The following is a 27,656-nucleotide window of genomic DNA, read 5'->3' on the forward strand; positions in this document are numbered from 1 at the left end:
GAACTGGAGCAAAAAAAATACACAATTTATATGGAAACACAAAAGACCTCGAATAGACAAAGCAATCTGAGAAGAAAAAATGGAATTAGAGGAATCAAGCTCCTTGACTTCAGAATATACTACAGTGCTACAGTGATCAAAACAGTAAGGTACTGACACAAAAACAGAAATATAGATCAATGGAACAGGATAGAAAGCCCAGAGATAAACACACATACATATGTTCACCTTACCTTCGAAAAAGGAGGCAAGAATATACAATGCAGAAAAGACAGCCTCTTCAATAAGTGATGCTGGGAAAACTGGACAGCCACTTGTAAAATAATGAATCTACAACATTACCTAGCACCATACACAAAAATAAACTCAAAATGAATCAAAGACCTAAATATGACTTGACACTATAAAAATTTTAGAGGAAAACATAGGCCGAACACTCTATGACATAAATGACAGTAAGATCTTTTTTGACCCACCTCCTTGAGTAAATGAAATAAAAAGAAATATAAACAAATGGGACCTAATGAAACTTAAAAGTTTTTGCACAGCAAAAGGAACCATAAATATGATGAAAAGACAACCCTCAGAGTGGGAGAAAATATTTGCCAATGAAGTAAGTGACAAAAGATTAATCTCCAAAATATATAAGCAGCTCATGCAGCTCTATATGAAAAACAAACAAACAAACAAAAAGGTACAACCCAATCCAAAAATGGACAGAAGATCTAAACAGACATTTTTTCAAGAAAACATACAGGTGGACAACAAACACATGAAAAGATGCTTGTCATCACTAATCATTAGGGAAATACACATCAAAACCACAATGAGGTATCACCTCACACTGGATAGGTCAGCCATCATCAAAAAATCTAGGAACAATAAATGCTGGAGAGGCTGTGGAGAAAATGGAACCCTCCTGAAAGGCTGGTGAGATTGTAAAGTGATAGAGCCAGCATGGATAACAGTATGGAGGTTCCTCACAAAACTAAAAATAGAACTACCATATGACCCAGCAATACCATTACTGGGCATATTCCTGGAGAAAACCATAATTCAAAAAGATGCATGAACCACAGTGTTCACTGCAACATTATTTACAACAGCCAGGACATGGAAGCAACCTACATGTCCATCATCAGATGAATGGATAAAGATGTGGCATGTATAGACAATGGAATATTACTCAGCCATAGAAAGGAATGAATTTGAGGAATTTGTGGTGAGGTGGATGGACCTAGAGTCTAGCATACAAACTGAAGGAAATTAGAAAAACTAATACCGTATGCTAAAACATATATATGGAAATTTTAAAAATTGGTACTGCTGAACTTGGTGGCAAAGAAAGAATACTGATGCAGATATAGAGAATAGACTTGAGGACACCAGGAGGAGGGAAAGGAAAAGCTGGGACAAAGTGAAAGAGTAGTATTGGCATTTATACACTACCAAATGCAGAATAGATAGTTAGTGGGATGCTGCTGCCTAACACAGTGAGATCAACTCAGTGATTGGTGATGACCTAGAGGGTGGGATAGGAAGGGTGGGAGGGATGCTCAAGAAGGAGGGGATGTGGGCATACATGTGTAAATACACCTGATTCACATTTTTGTACAGTGGAAACAGGCACAACCATGGAAAGTCATACTCCAATAAAGATGGAAACAAAAATAAATAAATAAAATAAAATTTGTGTGGAAACACAAAAGACCCCAAATAGTGAGAAAAAAAATGTGTTTAGGAGAATATTTAGTGTTATGGGAAATCGTTCCAATATGACATTGAGAGAAAAGAACAAAATACAAAACAACATGACCCAGGTTTCCCAAACACATGGAAGACAGTGCAACATATTCACCAGGCATATACATCCAGGAGGTTTTCTGATTGGGTTCAAATCCCACCTCTGACACCTACCAGTATGTTTCCTTGATAGGTTCATTTCTGGACATAGGTTTCCTATTCTGTAAATTTGGGATAAGGATAGTTCCTCCCTCACTAATCATCTGGAAAATGCAAATCAAATGACAATGAGATACCATCTCACATCCATTAGCATGGTTATAATCAAAAAACATAACATAACAAGTGCTGACAAGGGTGTGGAAATCTGTACATTGTTAGTGGGGATGCAAAATGGTGTAGCCAGAGGAAAACATAATGGATATTTCTCAAAAAATTAAAAAGAGTTTTCCTTTTTGATCCAGCAATCCCACTTCCGGGTATTTATACCCCAAAATTAAAATCATGATCTCAAAGGTTTATTTGCCCTGTTGAGGTAGGAGATTGACAGTCCCCTTAGATGGACAGCTGGTTTTTCTCAATTGGAGTCAAAGTTAAGCTTTGTTCACACCCAGACACTCCAAGGAAAAAGTTAGGGGCAGAAGCTGAGCTATGCTGAAGTAAAGAGATTAGGTGCCCACTCCTGATGTCAAGGAAATCTTCCCTGTCTGCACATGTGTAGGAAAAAGGTAATTGGCCAAAGGTAACCAAAGACCCAGGAGGGCTCTCCTATATAAATCATTTAAATCACCTTTCTTTCACTCTTCATTCAGAATGCCTGCACTCCTCCCTGGGTGTGTATCTCTGCCTAGTTTCTGACTTAACTGCATTCCTCCTCATTAGAGAGAACACCCATGCCCTTTCTCTGGGATGTGTATTTCTGCCTTAATTCTTTTCAAATAATTATAGTGCTTTACTGTTTGATCTCCCATATGCTGTGCTGTGCCTCTAATAATAAACTTTGTACCTGTTTTTACAGTTTTTGTCTCCTTGAAATATTCTTGCTTTCAACTGGGGAAAGAACTATGGCCACTTTACTTCTAGCCTCTAGCCTAGTGATATAGAGGTTAGAATTCCTTGTTTCTCATCCAGGTTACTCAGGTTCAATTCCTGGGCAAAAAGTTAAGATCTCTCCTCAGGACAAGTTACTGCCATCTCACCGAGATCACTGTCATGTACATTGCAGCATCATTTGCAATAACCAACATATAGAAACAACTTAGATCCATCAATGGATAAAGAAAACATGGTACAGAAATACAATGGAATATTATTCGTCACTTTTTAAAAATATTAATTTATTTATTTAGCTGCACCAGGTATTAATTGCAGCGTGTGAGATCTTCTGTTGCAGCATGCAGGAAATTTAGTTGTGGAATGTGTACAATTAGTTGTGGCATGTGGGATATAATATCCTGACCAGGGATCGAACCTAAATACTCTGCATTGGGAATGCAGAGTCTTAGGCACTGCACCACCAAGAGAAGTCCCAGTTGTGGCTTTTTATATATTCAATTTACTTCAATGGATTTGATGTGATGATAAAATTGGCCCACTTTTGGCCTCTTCATATGGATTCCTAAACTTTTTGTCCAGGCCCCAGTGGTTTTTGAAAGCCTTCAGATTTCTGGTCCTTCAAGATTCCCAGGCTTATCTTGTGCATTTCTTGGCCCAGCCCTGAAATCAGCCATCTCTTCAAGAATCTCAGGATTCTCTGGTGAAAAATGGTATTTAGAGGCCACAAGCTAGGCCTCAGGATAGTCACTGTTACCAAGTTGCCATTGCTTCTTGGCTTTTCAGTGGTCAGAGCAAGAAGTACAGAGTTTCTTTAAAAAAAAAAGGAAAACAATTCATTGGTACAAAATTATACTTCCAATTTTAGTTTTAAGACCTCAGGGTTTTACTAAATATTTTTGTTGTATACTTAAATCTCTTTTCTCTCTTCCACTGAAAGTCTTGCTTTGTAACAGCATTAGCATTAATTACTAACTTGCTTTAACCTGTAACGTACATAGGATACTTTCAAAATAAGAGTACAGTTATCACCAAAAATATGTTGTTGAATACAGTTTCAGATTTCTTTGGTTTTTGTTTTTGTTTTTGTTTTGAAGGGAGAGTGTTTTTGTTTGTTTGTTTGTCTTTGTCCATAGAAGATATCCAACTCTGAAAGTAGAGTCAAAATTCTGCATTCTAAAGCCGCTTGAGCAATGTTGTGTTCTGTGTGCCTATGTCACCAACTTGATAGAATTAGGTTCATTTGCGTTAGTGCTCAATTTCGACAGATGTGTTTCTTTATATGTTTTTGATCTGTAACACATTTACATGGTTGCAAAGGCAACCTATAAAACGTGAAACATCTCATTTCCATCCCTGCCCCTCCACATAAGTTACAATTTTTATTAGTTTTTGGTTTATTCCTCCACACTTTCTTATTGGACATAGACATATATTTGTGTGCAAAGGCAACAAACTATAAGCATTTTCTAGTCCCTCTTAAAAAAAATAAACTAAACAATATATCCTGAAGATCTTAACCATTCCACAACTCCCACCATTCCCATTATACCCAATTATTCAGATGCACTAAGCTTTATTCAAAACTTCCCTGTGGATGGTCACTTCAGGTAGGTTTCTAAACTTTTGCTTTACAAACAGTGTTGCAGTTAATAGCTTGCTGCTATGTCTTTTTCTATTTTTGCCAGTGTATCTTTGCCAGGGATAGATTCCTGGAAGTAGGCTTTCTGAGCTAAATGGTATTTGTGTGTATCATTTTCTAGATGTTGTCAAATCCTGTCTGTAGGGATTAAACCACAAACACTGAATTTTAACAACATACACAAATAAGTGGGGAGATGCAGTAAACCATCTATCACCACCTGGTGACCAGGCCAGACGCCCATTGGTCTACTCAAGGGAGAGGTCTGGAAAGATCTCATGCAGGAACACCCAGGCGCTGGGAATCCTGGAAGGAGCCATAAAACTCCATCATCTTTACTTTGTCTGGAATAACAGTTTAACAGGTAGGCTTTCCATCTCAGGTTGAGCAGGATCCTTGAGTGCTCATTTCTGTCTTCTTTGATTAATAAGGAACTTAAAAATTATTCCTTTGTATATTTGGTTTGGTAGAAAAGATATTTGAAGGTATGAATCTTATTGGGGAATTATATCAGATGCACAGCAAGTGGATGTTAAAAATTCACTGATTTATGGACTCTGGTGATTTTTCTTTGCAAATGAAAGGAAAATTATCATGGCTAACATGCATTCAATCTCCTATTCATTCGACCAACATGAATTGAACTTCTCTGTGCCCTCTCTACTTTGACCTTGAAGCCAGAAATAAAAACCTACACAGCCTGCAGGCTGAAACCAGCACACAGTTCTTTCAGGTTTGGCTAAGACTATATTATGTGAAGAAGAAACAAAAATTAGTTGCTAACATTTAACATCAGGGCATTTTATGTAAATATCCAGACTTCTGAATTCTCTTGAAAACTTGGCCAACCACACAGCTTTCCAGCATGGCAGACACTGGTTAGAAATGAGAGGCTGCCCCTGCTGGTATGGCATATGCTGCCTGTCCCATGTCCATTATGCCCACCCAGGCCTTCCATTCATTTCTCTTGCCTCCTGGGCCATGAGTTTGTGAGAACTGCCCTAGACTGCTATCTCCCTGAAGAAAAGGACCACCTGTGTCTTCGTTGACTTTGACTTTCCAACATCTAACCCAGACCCCAGCACACAGGGTGCTCCCTATATGTTTGTTGGAGAATATAAAGTATCTTGTGGATGCATGCATCACATGTCTTCCAATAGTGAAATTCTACAATTGTAACGCTACTGTAGCTTAGATTTTTGATGCAGGTTGGCATCATAAGAGCCCCGGATCTGTGTCATCTCTCCCATTACCTAAAGTCACTCACTCGTATGTCACTGGGCTGCCCCTCAAGTTTTCACTTTGCCATTTGAACTCTTTGTCACCTAGCAATCTCCTCTCCAACTGAGGGCAGCAATGCACATCTTATAAAATTGCTAGGAAGACCAAATGAGATCACAAATGTCAAGTGTGGTCCCTAGCATTTACTTTCATCATGTAGTGGCAGTGATTTATCTCCAAATTGGCAAGAGTCTCTCCACTCTTAGTTATTCCCTGTTGTTCAGTTTGGTTTTGCAGCCAAGGTCCAAGGAAGAGATTACAGTAGAAATGTCTGTATTTTGAGAATTTTCTAAGTCCACTCCCCACAAACACTGATGGGGCTAAAGATTTCATGAAGAAGTCCATATGTTTTATCACATCTATTAGTGGCCTAAAGGGGGCAATTAGGGCAGGTCAGAACATATTTAACTAGGATAACTTGGCCACCACTGCTGGATCAGAACTAACTCTTTCCTGTGTAGTTGGACCCAAGAAAGAAGCATGAAGTGGCTAGGGATCTTGAGGCTGGTTGCCCTCTCAGAGTGCCTAGTCATGTAAGTACAGGGACTGTAAGTGGCATCATCTCCCTTTCTAGCGCTTTTGTTGTCCTTTTAATTTTCCACCCATCAGGTTAGAAGGGAAAATAATCATTCCCTGACAATCTTAAAGTTCAACTCACACTTACTGTTGACTACCTTGACATGGGCACCATGGGGCCCGAGGGTCTTGGAGTCCGCCTACAGACTTGCACAACTCTGGGGGTGCCAGTCACATCATGCCATATGTGAAAATGGCGCTCCTTAGAATTGTTCAGTGCACAACTTCTGCAACTGTAAGTGTCGTCTTATGAAACAGTACTTCTCCTTTATTAGCTTTTAGGTCTACTCTCTGATCGCTCTCCATTTGTGTGTGAATGTGTCTGTGTTTTCATCTCTGTATCTCTCTTTTATCTCTCCATCACTTTTGTTGTCTCTGTGCATGCAGAACTCTCAGTGTTTGTTCCTTTGTTTGTTTTCTATTTTACTCTTCCTTGCTTCTCTAGCCTCTTAATTTCCCTAATTTATTCCCCATCTGGCTCACTCTCTCATGCCTATCTTCTGCTTGATCCCTGGAGAAAGATCAGGAAGGCAACTTCTATGCTGTTTTACCTCTAACAAGCAGTGTGAGCACAGCCAAGTCATAATCTCCCTGCATTTCTAATTCTCCCCTGTAGAAAGAAGATAACGATCCCACTTCTACCTGCTTCCCAGAACTTCTTTGAAAAATATACACTGGGATGGCAATAGCAATGGTAAAAGCTGTCATTGTCGAGACTTCCTACATATCAGGTGCATTATATCCATCATCTCACTTAATACCCACCACATTCTATATGGGGGATGGGCATTTTTATATTCCATCCTTTTACTGATGGGGAATTTGAGACTCCAAATAGTCATATCGCTTAACCAAGATTACACAACAGACCCTATATTCAAACAGAGGTCTTTGTCCCTGTCTTTGCATGGTGTCCTTATAATAACATGACACTCATGAAAATGCTGGGAATATACACAGGATCTTTACAATGCGAGGTACGACAGTCATACAACAATATGGGCAAATGATTTTTGCACCTCCTTTGCTCCCTTTCCCCAATGTTCGGTGAAAGAATCCCTCTCACATAAATCAAGACCATGCGAGAAACCCTCAGGGAAGAAAAAAAATAAAAAAACTGCTGACACATTCTCTGGAGGAGAACACTGATGACATATCTCAGAATGCCAGGCATGACTAGAATATTTCTCTTTAACCCCTGAGGAAATATCTGGATGTGAGTGTGTTGGGAGGATGGCCCTCCACACCACCCCCTGGTGCTCTGGCCTAGCACTGGGGTTCATCTGGAGGGGCCAAGCTAGATGTTGGGGCTGGTCTCTTGCAGGAAGCAGAAACACTGGGGAACAGAGACCCCATTCCCAGAGGAGAAGCCACTCTCATCCTCGACTCTTGGTCTGTGGTGACTGGACCCAGCAATGACTAGGGGGCAGGTAAACATCTATTTCTGTGTCAAAGATATGTCATTAGTGTGAGGGAGATGGTTCTTTCTGCACTAAGTGAGCCACGGAGTTACAGATGAAAGGCGAGCCATGTCTGATCGAATGATAAAGCCAACTGCACATCAAGTTTGAAACCTCAAGCAGAGGAAGGTCATACTCTGCATATCCAAGAGGGACATCACTAAAATTTACTGTGCCGTATGGCCTGTGATGCCATAAAAAATTTAACATTCTGGTTGTTGTTATTGATTTTAGGAAAGATCTCATTTCTTCTTCAAGAATTCATAGGCTGGACTTGCTAGGTGGTGCAGTGGTTAAGAATCCAGCTGCCACTGAAGGCGACATGGGTTCAGTCCCTGCTCCAGGAAGATTCCACCTGCAGCAGAATAACTAAGCTCAAGCACCACAACAACTGAGCCTGCACTTTAGATCCTATGAGCCACAACTATTGAGCCCATGTGCCACTACTGCTGAAGCCCACATGCATAGAACCTGTGCTCCACAAGAGAAGCCATGGCAATGAGGAGCCCGCACACCCCAATGAAGAGTGGTTTCTGCTCACCACAACTAGAAAAAGCCCATGTGCTACAACAAAGATCCAACACAGCCAAGAAACAAACAAACAAATAAATAAATTTATTTAAAAAAGACAACATTTAAAAAACAAACAAAAAGAATGCATAGGCCAGCCTGAGTAATAGGCAAAGAGTGAATTTATGTCCAATAGAAGCACCAACTGTGTGATGTTGATAGGACATGATCTGAGTTTAGAAGAAATGGCCTGGTGTGACCTAGTCGGGCCACCTAGAGAAGGAAATACTCAGGCTGGGCCTTGAAGGGAAGACTGGAGAACTTCCTGACGAAGGCACCAGGACTTCCCTGGAGGTCCAGTGGTTAAGACTCTGTGCTAATACTGCACTGACATGGGTTCTATCCCTGGCCTGGGAATCAAGATAGCACATGGACAAAAAATAAAATAACAAAACATATATATATCTCAAATGAAGGCACCGGTCTGAGCAGAGGCTGTAAGGAAGTGTGGTTGTAAAGTGATTTCAGGAGATATGGAACACCTGAAGTGGGGCAGCACTCTGGGAATCGAGGGTAGCCAGGGCAGCCAGGCCTGCCCATACCATCCCTCTCCAGCCCCTCTAGATGGACTACAATGGCAACATCACCATTGGAACACCCCCTCAAGAGTTCAGGGTCGCCCTTGACACAGGTTCATCTGACTTGTGGATGCCCTCTATCCACTGGTCCAGTCCCTCCTGCCGTGAGTCTTAGTTTAGAGGAGTCCCTGCCTCTCGCATCCATCTTATCCTCACCATCCCACCACCTTCTCCATCCTTGGCACCTGAGGAACACTCATCACTTGTGTCTGCAGATACACACAAGCTCTTACACCCTCACTTTTCCACCACCTGCAGGCTCTCAGCCTGGAAGTTCAACCTCACCTACGACTCTGGGAGTATGGTTGGATTTCTTGACACACTTTGGGTAAGTGGAAACCAGAAACTGAGTCAAGGCTGCTCCTGGGAGCAGCCACAACACACATGCAGGACAACCTGGGAGGGCCCTTCTTTCCCCAAGTCCCCTAGTGGCAGGCCGCCATCCTCACAGGGCCTTGTCCCTGGGGAGACAGAGCCCCAGCTGACACACAAATTCCCAGAATGGCTAACCCCGAGACTGGCTTAGGGTGTGCATTTGCTGCTGTGATGTTTGGAGGGTGGACAAGAGCTACTACAAAGGACAGCTCAAGTGGATACCAGTGTCCCAAACCAACAACTGGCAGATGACCATGAATAGGAACCTTCTCCTGTAGAAGGCCACCCAAGTGAAACTCCCTCAAGTTCACACAAACACATGCAGACACACACAAATGCACGCACAGACACACAGTCACACACAGATACATACGGTCCACCCATGAAAACACACATATAAACACATACATTGACACACATCTAAACATGCACAGGAACACAGATACACAAATACACATAGACACACACAGACACAGAGACACACAGGCACTCACACAAACATGCAGATACACATACACACACACACACACACAAATAGACACACAAATGCACATATACACACACCACCTGTGGGATCACAATCACCCCCAGGCCTCCTAACCAGGGCCCTGACCAGGGTCCTGAACAGGGGACTACTCTGTGTTTGCAGCCCAGAGAGGGTTGCACCCACTGGGCTGTGAGGCAAATGGCATTGTTCAAGGACCGTAAAGTGCGGTGCAAAGAGGATCAGAGAGAATTTCACCCACATGGATAGGGTTGTGATAAGATGACCAATGGTCCAGGGCTACCTGGGACCAGGGGACTTGTTAGTACAAAACTGCTAGTTTAAAAACAGGGAAAGTCCTGGACAAACTGGAAAAACTGGTCTTCTCAGGGGGAAGCTTACCAGCAATGGAGACAATCTGGCTGCATTCTTGAGACATGAAAGCAATGCATACAAAGAGACACTCCCCATACCCATTGCCACCCACCCCCATATCCCAGGCACACAGTGGGGCAGGGTCTGTGACAGAGAGAATCAGAAAGCTGGGACCCAGGAGGGGTCTGAGAACAAGGGGCAATAAGTGATGGGATTCTATGTGATACCCTCAGACAGAAGTTTACGTGTCCTTTGGCGCTCCCCTGGGCTAACCTGGGCATCGCCTGGCTGGGGTCTCAGTATCTGAGCTGGGTGAGGGGGCCATGCTGGTGGACAACCTCTCCCAGAGCAGCCCATGTCTCCCTCCCCACCACGATGAGCATCTGCTGCCCCAGAGGATGTCAATCTTCACTGTGTGGGTTGGCCCATTGTTGGTCAGACACCAGACACAGGTCTCTGGTTATTCCTCTTCCATTTTTCCACTCACATACCCATTAATTCATTAATTTATTCATTTATTCAAAGCCACTATGCCCACTTTCTGAAGAGTTTTTGTCATAAATGTTGTTGAATTTTTTTTGAAAGCTTTTTCTGCATCTATTGAGATGATCATATGGTTTTTATCCTTCAATTGGTTAATATGGTGTAATATGATTGATATGCATATATTGAAGAATGTGTGCTTTCCTGGTATAAACCCTATTTGATCGTGGTGTATGGTCCTTTTAATGTGCTGTTGGATTCTGTTTGCTAGTATTTGATGAGGATTTTTGTATCGATGTCCATCAGCGATATTGGCCTGTAATTTTGTGTGTGTGTGTGTGTGACATTTTTGTGTGGTTTTGGTATTAGGATGAAGTGGCCTCGTAGAATGAGTTTGACAGTGTTCCTCCCTCTGCTATATTTTGGAAGAGTTTGAGAAGAATAGGTGTTAGCTCTTCTCTAAGTGTTCGATAGAATTCACCTGTGAAGCTGTCTGGCCCTGGGCTTTCTTTGTTGGAAGATTTTAAATCATTGTCTCAATTTCAGTGCTTGTGATTGGTCTGTTCATATTTTCTATTTCTTCCTGGTTCACGCTTGAAAGTTGGTATTTTTCTAAGACTTTGTCCATTTCTTCCGGGTTGTCCATTTTATTGACATATAGTTGTGTGTAGTAGTCTCTCATAATCCTTTGTATTTCTGCAGTGTCAGTTGTTACTTCTCCTTTTTCATTTCTGATTCTTTTGATTTGAGTTTTCCCCCTTTTTTTCCTGATGAGTCTGGCTAATGGATCATCAGTTTTGTTCATCTTCTCAAAGAATCAGCTTTTAGTTTTATTGATCTTTGCTATTTTGTCCTTGATTTATTTTTCATTTATTTCTGACCGGATTTTCATAATCTCTTTCTTTCTGCTAACTTTGAAATTTTTTTGTTTTTGTTTGTATTTCTCTAATTGCTTTGGATGTATGTTTAGGTTGTTTATTCAAAACTTTTATTGTATTGCACTGGATTGTATTTCAATGAGCTTCCCTCTTAGAACTGCTTTTGCTGTATCCCTTAGGTTTTGGGTCCTCATATTTTCCTCTTTGATTTCTTCACTTATCTCTTGGTTATTTTACAGTGTGGTGCTTAGCATCCATGTGTTTTTATTTTTTACAGTTTTTTTCTTTAATTGATATCTAGTCTCATAGCATTATGGTCAGAAAATATGCTTAATACAATTTCAATTTTCTTAAATTTATTGAGGCTTGATGTGTGAACCACATGTGATCTATCCTGGAAAATGATCCATGTGCACTTGAGAAGAAAGTGTATTCTGTTGTTTCTGTACGGAAAGTCCTAAAAAATGTCAATTAATTGCATCTGGTCTATTTCATTTAGAGCTTGTGTTTCTTAATTTCTGGTTGAATGATCTGTCCATTAGTGTAAGTGGGGTGTTAAAGCCCCATACTATGAATGTGTTACTATCGATTTCCCATTTAAATGACTGTTAGCATTTGCCTTATGTACTGGGAAGCCCTTATGTTGGGTGCATAGATATTTACAATTGTTATGTCTTCTTCTTGAATTAATCCCTTTATCATTATGTAGTGCCCTTCCCTGTCTCTTGCAATAGTCTTTATTTTAAAGTCTATTTTTTTATGATATGTATATTGCTACCTAAGTTTCCTTTTGATTTCCATTTGCCTGGAATATCTCTTTCCATCCTATCAGTCTCAGTCTGTATGTGTCCCTAGTTCTGAAGTGTGTCTCTTATAGACAGCATATATATGGGTCCTGCTTTTGTATCCATTCAGCCAGTCTGTGTCTTTTGGTTGGAGCATTTAATCTGTTCACATTTTAGGTAATTATTGATATGTATGTTCCTATTACCATTTTCTTAATTGTCTTGGGTTTGTTTTTGCAGATCTTCTCCTTCTCTTGTATGTCCTGCCTAGAGAATTTCCATTAGGATTTGTTGTAAAGCTGGCCTGGTGGTGCTGAATTTTCTTCATTTATCTTGTCTGTAAAGCTTTTCATTTATCCTTCAAGTCTGAATGAAATCCTTCCTGGGTAGGGTAATGTTGGGTGTAGGTTTTTCCCTTTCATCACTTTAAATATATCTTGCCACCTCCTTCTGGCTTGTAGAGTTTCTGCTGAAAGATCAGCTGTTAGCCTTATGGGGGTTCCCTTGTATGTTATTTGTTGCTTTTCCCTTGCTGCTTTTAATATTTTTTCTTTGTATTTAATTTTTGGTAGTTTGATTAATATGTGTCTCAGTGTGTTTCTCCTTGGATATATCATATATTGTACTCTCTGTGCTTTCTGGACTTAAATGAATGTTACTTTCCCCATGTTAGGGAAGTTATCCACTATAACCTCTTTTAACATTTTCTCTGAACCTTTCTATTTCTCTTTTTCTCTGGGACCCCTATAATTTGAGTGTTAATGTGTTTAATGTTGTCCTAGAGGTATCTGAGTCTATCCTCAATTGTTTTCATTCTGATTTTAGATATTCTTCTCTGTGTCAATTATTTGCACCATTCTATCTTGTAGGTCACTTATCCCTTCTTCTGTGTCAGTTATTTTGCTCTGCATTCCTTCTACAGTGTTTTTAATGTCAGTTATAGTGTTACTGATCACCGTTTTATTGCTCTTTAGTTCTTCTAGCTCCTTGTTAAACATTTCTTTCATTTGCTTCATCTGTGCCTCCATACTATTTCTGAGATCTTGGATCATCTTTACTATCATTATTCTGAATTATTTTTCATGTAGACTGCATATCTCTTCATTTGTTTGGTCTTGTGGGCTTTTACCTTGTTCCGCCATCTGCTGCATCTTTCTATGATTTCTTACTGAGTTTGCGTTCTTCTTCCTCAAGCTGCAGGGTCCTAGTTCTTCGTAAAACTGTTGTGTTTCCTCAGTGGGGAGGATGGTCCAGTGACTTGTGTGGGCTTCCTTGTGAGGTTGGGGGTGAGAACTGGTGCCTGTGTTGTTGTGTAGCTGAATCTTATCCTTATGATGTGCAGGGCCACGTCTGTTGGTTTGTTTTGGTGTTTTTGTGAGCTTAGGCAGTCTGCCTGCTAACGGGTGGGGTTATGTTCCTGTCATGCTAGTTGTTTGGTTTGAGGTATCCTGGAGGTTGCTGGCCTTTGGGTGGAGTTGGATCTTAGTGTTTAGATTGAGGCCTCTGGGAGAGCTATTGTTAATTACTATTCCCTGGAATCAGGAGTTCTCTGGAGGTGCAACATCCTGGATTCAGCTCTCCTGCCTCAGAGGTGAAGGTCCAACCTCCAGCCCGGCACCAAGATCCTGGAAGCCTCACAACATGGAGAAAGAGGAGGAAGAAGAAGAGAATGAAAAAAAAAGGGAAGAAAAGAAAAGAATAGACAAAACCCCAAGACAGGTGGTAATAGCAACACTAGTCAGCCAAAATCACACAACGAGATATACACACTTGCACTCACAAAAAGAGAAAAGAAAAAAAAAAAGTGAAAAAAGAAAGGATAAAAGGAAAACAAAGAAAAGAGTAATCAAACCAATTAACAAACCCCATACAAATATATACAGTGAAGTTTAAACTAACAAATACATAAAACTATGAACGATTCAAGCAAACCAGGAAGTCCTCCAATACTTTTGGGTAGGTCTCTGTAATAGCTATGGGGACTGTGGAAAGCTCAGACTGTGATCTGATCTTAGTCTTGTGTGTATTTACCCCCACAGTTGCCCCCTAAGTCTGCACTCTGTAGTATAAATACATGTATCTATTTTATTAATCCACATATCCAGGGCCTATAAAGCTGATTGTGGTTATTAAATCTGCTCCTCTTGTGTCTGTTTCCCTTTCTATTCTTTGGCCCTACCATCCCCAGGGATCACTTTTCCTTTTGGTCCAGTCTCTGTGTGTGGACTGCTCTCAGAAGTTGGTTCCCCACCCAAGCAAGAGGGGGCAAAAGAGAGTGATTGAGGCTGACTTGCAAATTTAAGCTGGGGGGGAGGGAAGGTTATGGCAGTCTAATTGAAATGTGTGGGAGTGCTTGCAGCAGCAGAGGTCAGCATGAGCATGAGGTGTGCTGTGCATTCTCCTAGGGAAGTTGGTCCTGAAAGTGGGACCCTTGGCAGTGGTGGTTGCACCTGCTGCTGGGAGGGTGTGGCCAATGACCTGCCTTGCACACAGGACCCTTTGTGGCCATGGCAGCAAGCTCTGTGTTCCAATTTAGCAGCCTTGGCTCATGATGGTGCTTGTGCAGGCACTGCTCTACAGCCAGTGAGCTCATGGATCAAGAAGCTCTTCTTGAGCACCCCAAAACAAAGGTCTCCTGTCTCTCCATCAGGCCCAGCCTTTTCCCCAGACTTCCTCCCAGCTAGCTGTGGTGTACTCTCCCCCCATGCTGTTGTCAGACAGCTGGCCCCAGTTCTCTCTTTGTTGTCTGGTCTCCGAAGCTGAAGCCTCAGCACCCAGCCTCCACCTGCCACTGTGGGTGAGCAGACTAATGTTTCAGGCTGGGTACTGCTACTTGCCACAAGTCTTTGATGTGGCAATCTTTCCACTCTGCCCTCCATGCACCTGTTGTTACTCTCTCCTCTGGGGGGTCTGAAGCTCCCCCTGGCAGTCCCATCTAGTGAGGTGGCTTCCTAGTGTATGAAAGATTTTACCCCTTCACAGCTCCCTCCCAGAGGGGTACATCTTCCCAAGGTTACTTTGTCTCTTTTTTTTCCCCTTTTTCTTTTTCTTTACCCTGTTATGTGGGGATTCATTGCCTTTTAGAAGTCTGAGATACCCTGCCAGCATTTGGAAGGTGTTCTGTAGGAGCTTTTCCACATGTATATGTATTCTTTATGTATTTGTGGGGAGCACACAATATTAAGGTGGTTGGTTGCATGATGGCGTATCTATGCAGTGGATACTTTATGTTTAATGAGTCTTGAGATGTCCCAGATTTTCACTTTGTTAGAGAATCTGATGACTATATCCTTGCTTATTTAAGTTTTTGGGTGCTTCTGATCATTGTTTTAGCATAAACTTTAGAAGAAAATCGCTGGGACAAAGACCACACATATTGTAAGAACAAGTCATATTCAAAAGAATTGTAACAATATGGAAGCGTTCAAGATCAACAATTTTACTGTTTCTTCTTTTTTTTCTATCTTTTCTTTCACCATTGGCTATAAACCTCTCTGGTCTTCAATGGGTAAAGGATAAAAGTGAAAGGTGAGGGAAAATTATTGCTTTGAAGATCAAACTCTGGGATTTTCTTGGTGGTCCAGTGGTTAAGACACCATACTTCCAATGCTGGGAATGTGGGTTTGATCCCGGGTCTGGGAACTAAATATTCACATACTGTGTGGTGTGGCCAAAAAAAAAAATGATGATTTGAATTTATCCTCATGTTGGTAGCACAGGCTACAAATACAGAGACTGAAGTATAGTGGTCTCATTAGCAAACAGCTATAGTCCCAATCTTAGGTTCATCTCGGGAAGCAAAGCCTGCCTTTCCTGGTTGATATTATGGCAGTAAGCACTGCTTATACCATATGTCACTGAATACTAGTGCAGCAGTGTGTTCTAGTAGAAGCATTCATGAATTCATCCATTCATTTATTTATACATGTATTTATTGCGCATCTACTATGTGCCTGTCACCAGTACTGTGGACAGAAGTGTGGAAGAGACTTCCTTCATCTGTACAATGAGGGTCATGCTCTGCAAGGGCTGATAGGAAGAGACTGAAATGGCATATGTAATTAACAAGAGCTATTATTCTTACTCTTATTGGTGGTTTCTCACCGACAGAGAGATATTGCTTCAGGATCCATTAAGACCACTTGGAAAACGAATCGGAGAAATTGTTCAGGTGAGTATACATTAAGCCCAGATCATGATATTTACTGTTGAAAAACTATTGGGTCTGCTCTCACCTTTACCCCCATTATCAGTTCTGCAACTGGTCCTCCTTCACTTCCCTCAAGCCAATCTCAATCCAGTGCCGTCCCAAAGGGACCAGGCACATGTAACAGTGGACATACGGCAGATCTGCACACACATGGTAACTGAAGGGCTTAGGGGTGTCTTTTGGGATGGTAAACACCCTTGCCCTATCCCAGTCTTTCCCTGGCTCCCTGAAGTGGAAGCCCCTCTCTCCTCTGGCCTCCTACCCATACCTCTTTTTTTCATTCAACTTGGCCATCTACATTGTGGGCTGTCCCTTTATCTGTTTCTATGTACCGGTGGTGGGTTCCCAACCTGGCAGTTTCTGCTGGTGTCCACCGCAGCACCTGGCTCACAGTAGGTGCCCAGTAAATTTTTCCTGAGTGAAAAGTTGAGGAAGGAAGGGAGACGTCCCTTTCACTGATGTTTGTCTTGCCCAAGTAAAGGCCCACGTTATGCATTGTGTTGGGGTGAGTTTTCCACCTTATTTATTCTTTCCTGCTCCTTCTCTCATCTAGGTCTCCCTCCACCTCTGACCCTTGCTGTCCCCAGCCTGAGTCTCTGCCTAGGGTCTCCAGGCGGGAAGGAGTGATGCTTCCATTCCAATTGTGCCAAACCATAGCAGCTTCACCCAAAGGGTTTGTAGCTCTGCCCATAGAGGAAGTTGAGAAAGGCTGAAGGCTTTGTGACTCCTGGGTCCCCCTTGACATGAGTGGCATCCTTTCCAACATCATCAGAGGCCAAGGGAAGGGGAATCCTTGGCCCTGAAGTGGTGGGGATGGCTGAGGGACTCAAACAACTTGTGACTTGGGAAGTGGGATTGAAAAGGGCACTGCTGGAGTGTGTGGCAGAGAGCTGGTGATTGGGGTGTGAGGACCAAGGGGAACCATCTGAGGTTGAAGGGCCTCACCCAGAGGAGAAGGCCAATACCAAAGTTCCCCTGATATGGGAAGAATAATATTTATTTTTATTCCCTCTTACTATCCCTCTGAATGTGGAGATGGTAGATTTGGTGGGGCCATGACCGACTTTTACATGGTCTAGAAGAACCCCCTGCCAATTCCTTTGGGGCTACCACTTTCCAGGTTCAGTCCTGTGATGCTGGAGGAAAGTGTCAGTCACTTTGGGTAGGGCCATGTGACCAAGTAAAGCCAATCATCATACCCCGTACCCCCACCATGATGGTTGTTCCAGGGCTGGACACACAATTTGAGGTGGATCAATAAGAGCCCTCCCAGTTACAGTGATGATTTCTGAGCTTCTCTCTTTACAGCTTAGACTCCTTTGGGATATATGTGTAGAAGCCTGATAGAAGCATGCTGTCAGGCTAAGAGAATCAGAGATGAGAGAAGGGAAAGAGAGAGGGAGAGAAAGAGTGGACTGATGGCTTCTGATTTCTTGGATCCAGTCACTGAGATGTATGAATCTGCTCTGGTTCCTGTGTCCCAGATCCCCAGTATCCATTGAATATGTCTCTGCTTTCATTGAAGCCAGTTGGTGTTGGGCTCCTCTCACTAGTGGTTCACATGAGGTTCTAGATCCTGCCTGATTATGATTCACTTCCTTGACACAAACACAGGCACCCATTCATATTAGCACTATTAGGAATGGAATCCCTTATTCTACACTGATAATAGGGCTTTGCAGGACACCAAACACAGTCCACCATCATCCCTGGGTAGGAGTGCAGTACGTGTGAGTGAGCATGTGCTTGGAGTGGGCCTGTTGATTCCTGAAGCAGCCCCAGGATTTACACTGTGGGAGCCAGGCCAATCCTGTTGTTTCCTCGATCATAAACCGAGAAATACAGCCTCAGGAAGACGTCACCCAGAATTCATACCTCCGATCGTTTCCAGTCCTCTGTGTCCCCATAAAACATGCTGAAACAGGTCTCCTGAGGACCCTGACAGAGACAGAAATACACTCCAGTCAGTGTCATCCCTTACCTGCCACCCCCCTCAGTATCCAGAGCCAGTGGCTTCTCAGTTTTATTTCCCTCCTTTAGTAAGGAACAAGAGGTTCTCTAAGCAGCTGTGGAATTGGGATGCCCATCCAAAAACTAGCAAGTCCAAGACATGTGGTTGCCCTGAAGGAGGGAGATGGGGGAAGGAAGGATTGGAAGTTGGAATTAGCAGATACAACCTACTATATAGAGGATGGATATACAGCAAGCTCTCCATGTATAGTACAGGGAAATATATCTAATATCCCATGATAAACCACAATGGAAAAGAATAGGAAAAAGAATGTGTGTGTGTGTAAGTGTGTGTGTGTGTGTGTGTGTATATATATATATATATATATATATATATATGCATAACTAGTCACATTGATGTAAGTAGAAATTAACATGATATCGTAAATCAACCATACTTCAATACAATTAAAAAAGAAAAAAAGAGAATGGCCCGTAGTTCCCCTGTTCATTCATTCTCACCATGTTCACTCTTTTCTCTGCAGCCAATGCCTTTTTTTCTCCATCTTCCCCAAAACTTGTTCTTTAAGACTGTGGTCAGACCCTTTAGGAAGCCTTCCTCAACCCATGCTCACCCTCCCTGGCTACTCCACGCTGGGTTGGCTGACTTACCCTGGTTCACACCTTGTCTGTAGCCCTCATCACCTCTAATCTGGCCACCAAACTACTTGGCACATTCCCTGAACACTGTATTTGCATGGAGTCCAGTGCAGATTTGCCTCAACCCAAACAGGCCTTCTCATGGCTCCATGAGGCTGGAGGTTTTGAATTACTAATATTCCCTGTCTTCCACAAAACCTTCTATGGGCCCATCAGCCTCCCTTGAAGTCCCATAGGGAGCTGACATTAAGCCTCATCCCTGTGCCAGGGCTGTGCATTCACTCTGCACCCTTTACTCATGTGAGCATCCAACCTCCCCACAGAGGGGTATGGTAGTCCAGCTCACAGAGGGGGAACTGAAGCTTAGCAAGAGGAATTTGCAGCTAAAGACTAGGGAAACCGTGTAGCTGATCATCCAACTAGGAAACTTTCGAGATGGGAAGGGAGACTGTTAAACATTATGGTGAGAAACACACTGAGGTGGTCCCCAGCCCACCCAACTTTTCTCTTGGCCTATTTCAGGGATTGCTAGAGCTTACTTTCCATGTTCATCCACCTGAGGGCCCTGGTGGAACTGAAGTTCTTTGATGGCAGTGGCCCTTAGTGTTCCCCTCTCCTTGTGCCTCACACCATGCCAGCACAGGGTGATGTCTCCATTTATTCCAGAATGATTGATGTCCCAGACTTCCCTTTCCTCTCAATTGCTTGGTTTTGTAAGAAGTGCTTGTCCAGTCCCAAGGGCTCATCAGCATCTGCAGTGGTGTAGCTTGGCCTGAAGAGGGCCCTCTCCTCCCAGAACCAGCCCAATGATCCTGCAAGTCCCAGATTTGAGAACCAGCTCCCAGTGTTGGCCACTCACCTTCCAGGTGTAGGCTTGAGTGAGCACTGGGTAGTCACTACCATTGATGGTGAAGATAATAGCAGGCAGGCTTGTGATCTTGCTACATTGAAGCACGTGCTGTTAGAGAAAGAGGAGAGAGGTTGGCCCAGCTAATCCTTGGTATGCAGAGAGCCCCAGAGTGACCCTGTGGTATGTCTCTTCACCTTTTTACCAATAGGTCTGGCGTTGATGAGCTTCTGGATGTTGGTGACCAGTCTAGTTGGGCCAAGTAGGAACACAACTCCGGTATCCAGAATGGCCTGGCAGCCATGAAAACAACCAATAACCATCCCATCCATGGTGATGCTGAGAGACAGTGGGACAAAGTGGGCACCAGGATCACTCTGAAGTTTTTCCCCATGACTGCCCCCCTCCCTGTGTGTCTGCAGAATAGCCCCTCAGCTCATGCCCTAATTCTGTGTTCCTTTGCTCTGGGCAGGTAAGTATTTTGACTTCATTTGGGTTCTTGAAAGCACCAGGGACTCTTGTGTCTCAGAGGTTTGGCATGTGCTGTTTGCCTTTTCTTGAAGACCCCTATCCCCCTTGTCTAGCTAATTTCTCCTCCTCTTGCAGGTTCCAGCTGAAATGTCACTTTTTCAGGGAAGTCTTCGCCAAGACTAGATCAGGCTCCTGTCTTGATCACTCTCTGTAGACTCTTCCTTATTTGTAGCAAGCACTGAAGTGGTAATTCTTTTGTGTGTGACTAGTTTCATGCACATCCACTTCAAGAGATGTAAGGGCAAGTTGTATCCTCAGTGCCTTCCTCAAGTGCCCAGCACACAGTGGATGCACAAAGTATCTTTGTTGAGTGAGTGAACAAATGAATGAGTGAGGGAGTGAGTGAAGAAATGCATAAAGAATAACCAGTGACCTGTGTTTGGTGTCTAACCAATAGTCTCAACCCACACAGTGAAGACGGACATTCCCTGCTGCAGCAGATGACAGAGTGTTGAGGAGGGAAAAACAGGCTGCCCTCAGATAGGTTGTTTCCCAGTACGGCCCCCTTACTTGGTTCTGACACTAAGACCCGGCCAGGTGATGCCCATGGTAGCCCAGGGGGCCTCCAAAGGACACATAAGCTTATGTCTGAGGGTATCATACTGAATTCCATCAGTTATTGCCACTTGTTCACAGGCCACAGATGGATATCAGCTTTCTGATTCTCTGTATCACAGCCCCTGCCCCATTGTGTTCCCAGAAAGGAAGGTTGGGTGGATATAGGTAGGAAGAGTGTCTCTTTGTATGCATTGTTTTCAGGTCTGAAGAATGCAGCCAACCCCTGTCCACTGCTGGTAAGCCTCTCGCTCTGGAGACTAGTTTCCCCAGTTTGCCCAGGACTTTCCCTGTTTTTAAACTAGCAGTTTTGTGTAATAAGAAATCCTTTGGTCCTGGATGGCCCTGGACAGTTGGTCATCTTATCACAACCCTGTTCAGGCTGGTGAAACTCTCCCTATTCCTCTGTTCGCTGCACTCTAGGGTCCTCAAACCATGCCATCTGCCTCACAATGCGGACATGAGACCTCTGCTCTCCTGGCTGCACATATCTCTCAGACCCTTTTCAGGGCCCTGGGTGGGAGGTCTGGAGTGATTATGAGCCCATGGGTGGCGTGTGTATCTGTGTTTTTGTGTGTCTGTTTGTGTGTGTCTGTGCCCGTGTATCTCTGTCTGTGTCTGTGTATCTGTGTGTGTGTTTGTGTGTGTCTGTGTTCTGTGCAAGTTTATATGTGTGCCAATGTGTGTTTTTATATGTGTGTCTTTGTGGGTGGAGCATATGTGTCTGTGTGTGACTGTGTGTTTGTGTGTGCATTTGTGTGTCTGCATGTGTTCCTGTGAATGAGTGGGAGTATAACTTTGTAGACCCTCAGAGGGAGAGGCTTACCTGTTTAAGGTTATCTGCCAGTGGTAGGTTTGGGACACTGGTATCCACTTGAGCTCTCCTTTGTGGTAGCTGTGGTCCACCCTGCCAAACATCACCACGCTGCCATTCTCCTTTCAACTGAGGAGAGAAGGAAGAGAGAGAGCTTCTTGTCAGAGAATAACACCACTCACTGTCTGAGGGCTGTGATTATCTACCCAACAGATGCACTAGTATGGTCCCCATTTTTACATATGTGGAAACTGAGGCACGGAGCGATTGATTACCTGACAAAGGTAGGTCACCAACTAATGTGTGGCACAGAAGATGTTCGAAGTTGGGCAGCCTAGCAGGGCTGCGACCACCACCCTTCTGAAGAGGGCCTGGTTCTCTCCAGCAACCAGAGTGCTCAGAGATACCACTAAAAGACACCATACTCAAGGGGTCTGGATTCTGCTTTGTGTAGGCTTTCATTTTTCAGAAAAGCCAAGGCCTGAGGGCACTAAGGGTGTGGTTACATGCTTATCCAGGTTTGGCTTCACATGCCTGTGACCTGTTCCATCCTTAGGGCCCCAAGCTCAGCAGGGACCCACACCTCTGCTATACCTGTCTTGAAATCCCTAATAGTTTTTAAGAAGTGGCCCTACATTTTCATTCTGCACTGGCTCCTGCCAATTGTGTAACTGGTCCTGGGCTACAAGTAAAATGTTGGTGAGGAAATAAACATTCCTGCCATCCCTCTCCTTCCTTCCATATCAAATTCATCAGCAAATCCTATTGTCTTTTCCTCCAACTTGTATTGTGACACCTTTCATTGCTCTCCCTCTTCCCTCCACCCCCCTGGACCGAGATCCTGCCCTTGAGACCATGAGCATGGTTGTGTTCCAATAAAACTTTATTTATAGAAACTAGTGGGGGACCAGATGTTGCCCTGGGGCGATATTTATGTTGGGCTAGATAGTCTCTCAGGAAACTTCTGAATAAGGTTGTCTATAAGTTTTTTTTTTTTTTTTTTTTTTTTTTTTCCTGGCACACAGGCTTAGTTGCTCTGCGGCATGTGGGATCTTCCTGGAGCTAGGATCGAACCTGTGACCTACTGCATTAGCAGGCGGATTCTTAACCACTGCGCCACCTAGGAAGCCCTGTCTATAAGTTTTGATGAAACTGAAAGCATCTTACAGCTGATGTAGAGAGGGCCTGTCCAGCTCACACTTAAATGGTCAAGTAGAAGGCAAAGACAGGCTGAGAAATGATGCCTTGTGTCTTCAAGTTTTCAAAGACTGGGGTGTTATCAGGGGTGAGGCTGGGGTAGGCCAGGCCCAGGATGCCATCAAATTTTCCACCATCCAACCCAATCTCTTTCTTACTCAGGCCAAACGCCTGGCCCAGGATGACAAGGTTCCCAATCTGTGGGAGAGGAGAGTGTTGTCACTTTAAGTTTTGGGAAGTGGGGCTGGGACTGGGCTGGGGTGAAGATGCCATTAGCACCTAAGGGCAGATCTGAAGCCAGTTTGTGCCCTTTGTTGACTTCAGATGATTAGACCAAGCTGGGACAGGAATTCGGGTTCCATTAGTTCAGGACTGGGGATTTTAACTAACTCTTGCTCCTCCTACACACACCGTCTGAAGTGAGTCATATTGGCCTTATGTCTTCAGTACAGGTGGGCAAACTAAGACTCAGGACAGCACCAAATGATTTCCACTTGAGGACAAAATGAGTGGAGAGTAGGGTAGTCTTGTCTTTGGCATCACTATGATCAGATGATAGAAATGGACTGAATTCATTACAATGTATCGTGAATTCTGCATCTGCCCAGGAAGACAGAAGCCCATTACACAATGTCACTGCCAGAGTTCTCATAAAAATTGTACCTGAGAAACATGCTTTTGAGGATGTGTGTGTTGGAGCTAGAAAGAGAGACAGAAAGCGAGACAGAGAGAAAGGGAGTGTGTGTACTCAGGCCCTTTGGAAGAGGCAGGCCATATATTTTATTGGACTCTCAAAGGACCCCTAGAGTGAGAACTCATTTATCAGGCCCTTCTCACATCTGTGCCCTCTCCTTTCCCTGCCCACATGCCTGAAGTCCTTGGCTGCCCCCAGGGGCCCATGATCAGTTTTATCCTCTCTCCAAATATCCTACACTTACAAGAATCCTGACTGGTCAGCCCATTTCCACCACTTACCAGGTGCATGACCTTGGCAAGGCCCTGGTTCTCTGGACCTCAGTTCCCTCCTCTGTATAATGGAGCTAACCATAGTACTTGCTGTGTGGGGTTGTTGCCGGATTAAACACGTTATTACCATGAAAGTGTCTGGCACAGTCTGAGAGTAGAAAAGTGGATGCTTTTTCCCCCTTTCCCTGCTCCCAGCAAAATGAACCTTGAGCTGCTCATGGGGAAATGAGCTGCAAATCCACACCCCAAACCACTCTCTGGGTTAGCTGTTCTGGAATTTTGAGTGTCAGCAGAGGTGCTGGCTCCCCAGGGACATGGGGTGCTGGGCAAGCAGGGGCAGCCACTAGGGGATGTTGGGAATCATGAGCCCTTAGAGCTGTTCCTGCATCTGCTTTGTAAGCAGCAATCCCTTGCAGGTCCAGCCCTGACTCAGCTTCTTGCTTCCAGTTACCCAAACGGTGTCATAACCAATAAATCCAACCAGCCTCCCAGATCTGTATCTGAGGTCCAACTCCAGGTCCTAGGACCGGTAGGTGGTGGACGAGTGAGGGTCAGAGTCTGCGTGTACCTGAAGACACAAATGATGAATGTCCTTTAGGTGAAAAGGACAGAGAAGTGGGTGGGATGGGACTACAAAATGGGCAGGGGTGGGGCAGGTACTCACGGCAGGATGGACTGGAGCAGTGGATGGAACACACACACATGTCAGCTGAGCCTGTGTCAAAGATGACCGTGAACTCCTGAGGGGGTGTTCCAATGGTGATCTTGCCAACATAGGACAGCTATAGGGGTCAGGGAGATGAGGTCAAGGCAGACCTGGCTGCTCTGGCCACCCTCGATTCCTGGAGCGCTACCTCCCTTGAAATGCCCCATGTCTCCTGAAGTCACGTACAACTGCCCCACCTCAAAGCCTCTGCTTAGAATGGTGCCTTTGTTTCATTTTTTTTTTCCCATGTGAAATCTTAGTTACCCAACCAGGAACTGAACCCACGTGAGTGCTGTATTAGTGCAGAGTCTTAACCACTAAACCTCCAGGGAACTCCTGGTGCCTTCATTTGAGAAGCTCTCAAGTCTCCCTTCAAGGCCCAGCCTAAGTGTTTCCTTCTCCAGATGACCCTCCAAGGTTTCTCCAGGCCACATCCTCTAACCTCAGACCATGTTATATTAACACCTTACAGTTGGCCCTTCTGTTGTTCATGTATTGGCAATTTGCTTATCCCTCAGGCTGGCCTATGAATTCTTTAAGGAGATACAAGACCTATTTTAAAATCAATGGCAGTAACCAGAGTGTTAGATTTTTATGATGTCACAGGCCATAGGGCTCAGAAACTTTTCCTGGTGTCCTTCTTGGATCTGTGGAGGCTGACCTTCCTCTGCCTGGGGTTTCAAACTTGATGTGCAGTTGGCTTTATCTCTTGTTCAGACATGGCTCACCTGTCATCTGTAACTCTGTGGTTCACTTAGTTCAGAAAGAACATTCTCCCTTACACTAATGACATATCTTTGGCACAGAAATGAATATTTACCTGTCCCCTGGCCATTGCTACACCCAGTCACTACAGACCAAAAGCTGAGAATGAGAGTACCTTCTCCTCTGGGAGTGGTGTCACTGTTCCCCAGTGTTTCTGCTTCCTGCAGGAACCCCAGCCAGCCCCAACAACCAACCTGGCCCCTCCAGATAAACCCTGTGCTAGACCAGAGGACCAGGGGGTGCTGTGAAGGGCTATCCTGCCAACACACTCACATCCAGAATGTTTCTCAGGGAATGAATAGAAATACTCAGGTCATCAGTGGCACTCTGGGACCTGTCATCAGGGTTCTCCTCCAGGAAATTTGTCAGCAGGTTTTTTTCTCTGAGAGTTTCTTCCATGGTCTTGATCTTTGTGAGAGGGATTCTTTCACCGAACATTGGGAAAAGGAAACAAAGAAGGGGCAGCAATAAGCTGTCCATGTTATTGTATGACTGTTATACCTTGCATTGTAATGGCTCTGTGCATTTTCCCAGCATTTTTTATGAGTCTCATGTTATTAGCAGTACACCATGCAAAGACCAGGGCAAAGTCCTCCATTTGAATACAGGTTCTGTTGTGTAATATTGCGTAAATCACATGACCATTTGGAGTCTCCATTTACCTTTCTGGTAAAAAGGTAGGGTATGATAACCCCCATCCCCTATATAGAATGTTGTGGGCATTAAGTGAGATGATGGATATAATGTACCTGATATGTAGGAACATGTCTCAACAATGACAACGATTACCATTGTTATTGCCACCCCCCTCTATCTTGTTCAAAGATGCTTTGGGAAGCAGGTAGAAGGGGGAGTTTGTGAATTGGCTGTGGTCACAATATTTCTTAGAAATAAAACAACCTAGAAATAGCCTTTCTGATCTTTCTTCAGGGTTCAAGCAGAAGAGAGGAGTGAGAGAGGAAGCCAGGGTGTGGGGTATAAATTCAGAAATTAAGAGGCTAGAGAAGCAAGGAAGAATAAAAATAGGAATAAAAGAACTCAGAGTGTTCTGCATGTACAGAGACAGCCAAAGAGATGAAGAGATAAAAGAAACAGATACAGAGATGAAGACAAAGACACATTTACACCAAAATGGAGAGAGAGCAGAGAGAAGACCTAGAAGCAAATACAGGAGAATTGTTCTTCCATAGGACCACTTACAGTTGCAAGGGTTATGCACCAAACACCCCAAGGAGTGCTATTTTCACATGTCATGATGTGACTGACACCCTCAGAGTTGTGCAACCCTGCAGGCTGACCCCAAGACCCCTGGGCTCCACAGTGCCCATGGCACAGTACTCATCAATAAGTGCAGTTGAACTTTAAGACTGGCAAGAAATGATAACATTACTTTCTAATTCTGATGGGTGGAAGAATAAGAGGACAAGTTAAACAACAGAAAGAGAAAACGCCACTTACAGTCTCCATGCTTACATGACTAGGCACTCTGGAAGGGGCACCACCCCGAGGATCCCAAGCCACTTTATGTTTCTTTTCTGGTTGCAATTACTCAGGAAAGAGCAAGTTCTGAGCATGCTGTAGTGACCAAGAGCTCCTATATGTGTATGCTCTGACCTGCCCTAATTGTCGTGTTAGGCCACTAATGGATGTGATAAGAGATATGAACCTGTTGATAAAATCTTTACCTCCATCAGTATCCACGGGGTGTGGACTTTGAAAATTCCCAAATACAGAGATTCCTACTGTAATCTCCTCCATGGGACTTGGCAACAAATCCAAATTGAACTCATGGACTAACTAAGAGTGGGGAGACGCTTGCCACATTGGAGATAAAACACTGCTACTAACGTGATAAAAGTGAATGCCAGGGGCCATGTTTGACATTTGTGATGTCCTTTGGTCTTCCTAGCAACTTCATGAGATGTACATTATTGTCCTCAGTTGGGAAGATTTCTAGGAGGAAAACAGGCCAAATGGCAAAGTGAAGACTTGAGGGGCAGCCCAGTGAGATATAAGCGAGCGTCTTTAGGTAGTGGGACAGATGGCACAGATCAGGGGCACTTATGATGCAAATCTGCATCAAAATTCTAGGCTAGAGTAGTATTACAATTGCAGAATCTGACTATTGGAAGAAATGTGATGCATGTATCCACAGGATCATTTACATCTTCC

General features: G+C 43.7%; 1 pseudogene; it reads right to left on the minus strand.

The window, feature by feature from the left end:
* Positions 1-9,328: 9,328 nt before the first annotated feature.
* On the minus strand, positions 9,329-27,058 carry LOC130848761 (pregnancy-associated glycoprotein 2-like; annotated as a pseudogene).
* Positions 27,059-27,656: the final 598 nt, after the last annotated feature.

This window comes from Hippopotamus amphibius, chromosome 3 (assembly GCF_030028045.1).
Source record: "Hippopotamus amphibius kiboko isolate mHipAmp2 chromosome 3, mHipAmp2.hap2, whole genome shotgun sequence".
Lineage (NCBI taxonomy): Eukaryota > Metazoa > Chordata > Mammalia > Artiodactyla > Hippopotamidae > Hippopotamus > Hippopotamus amphibius.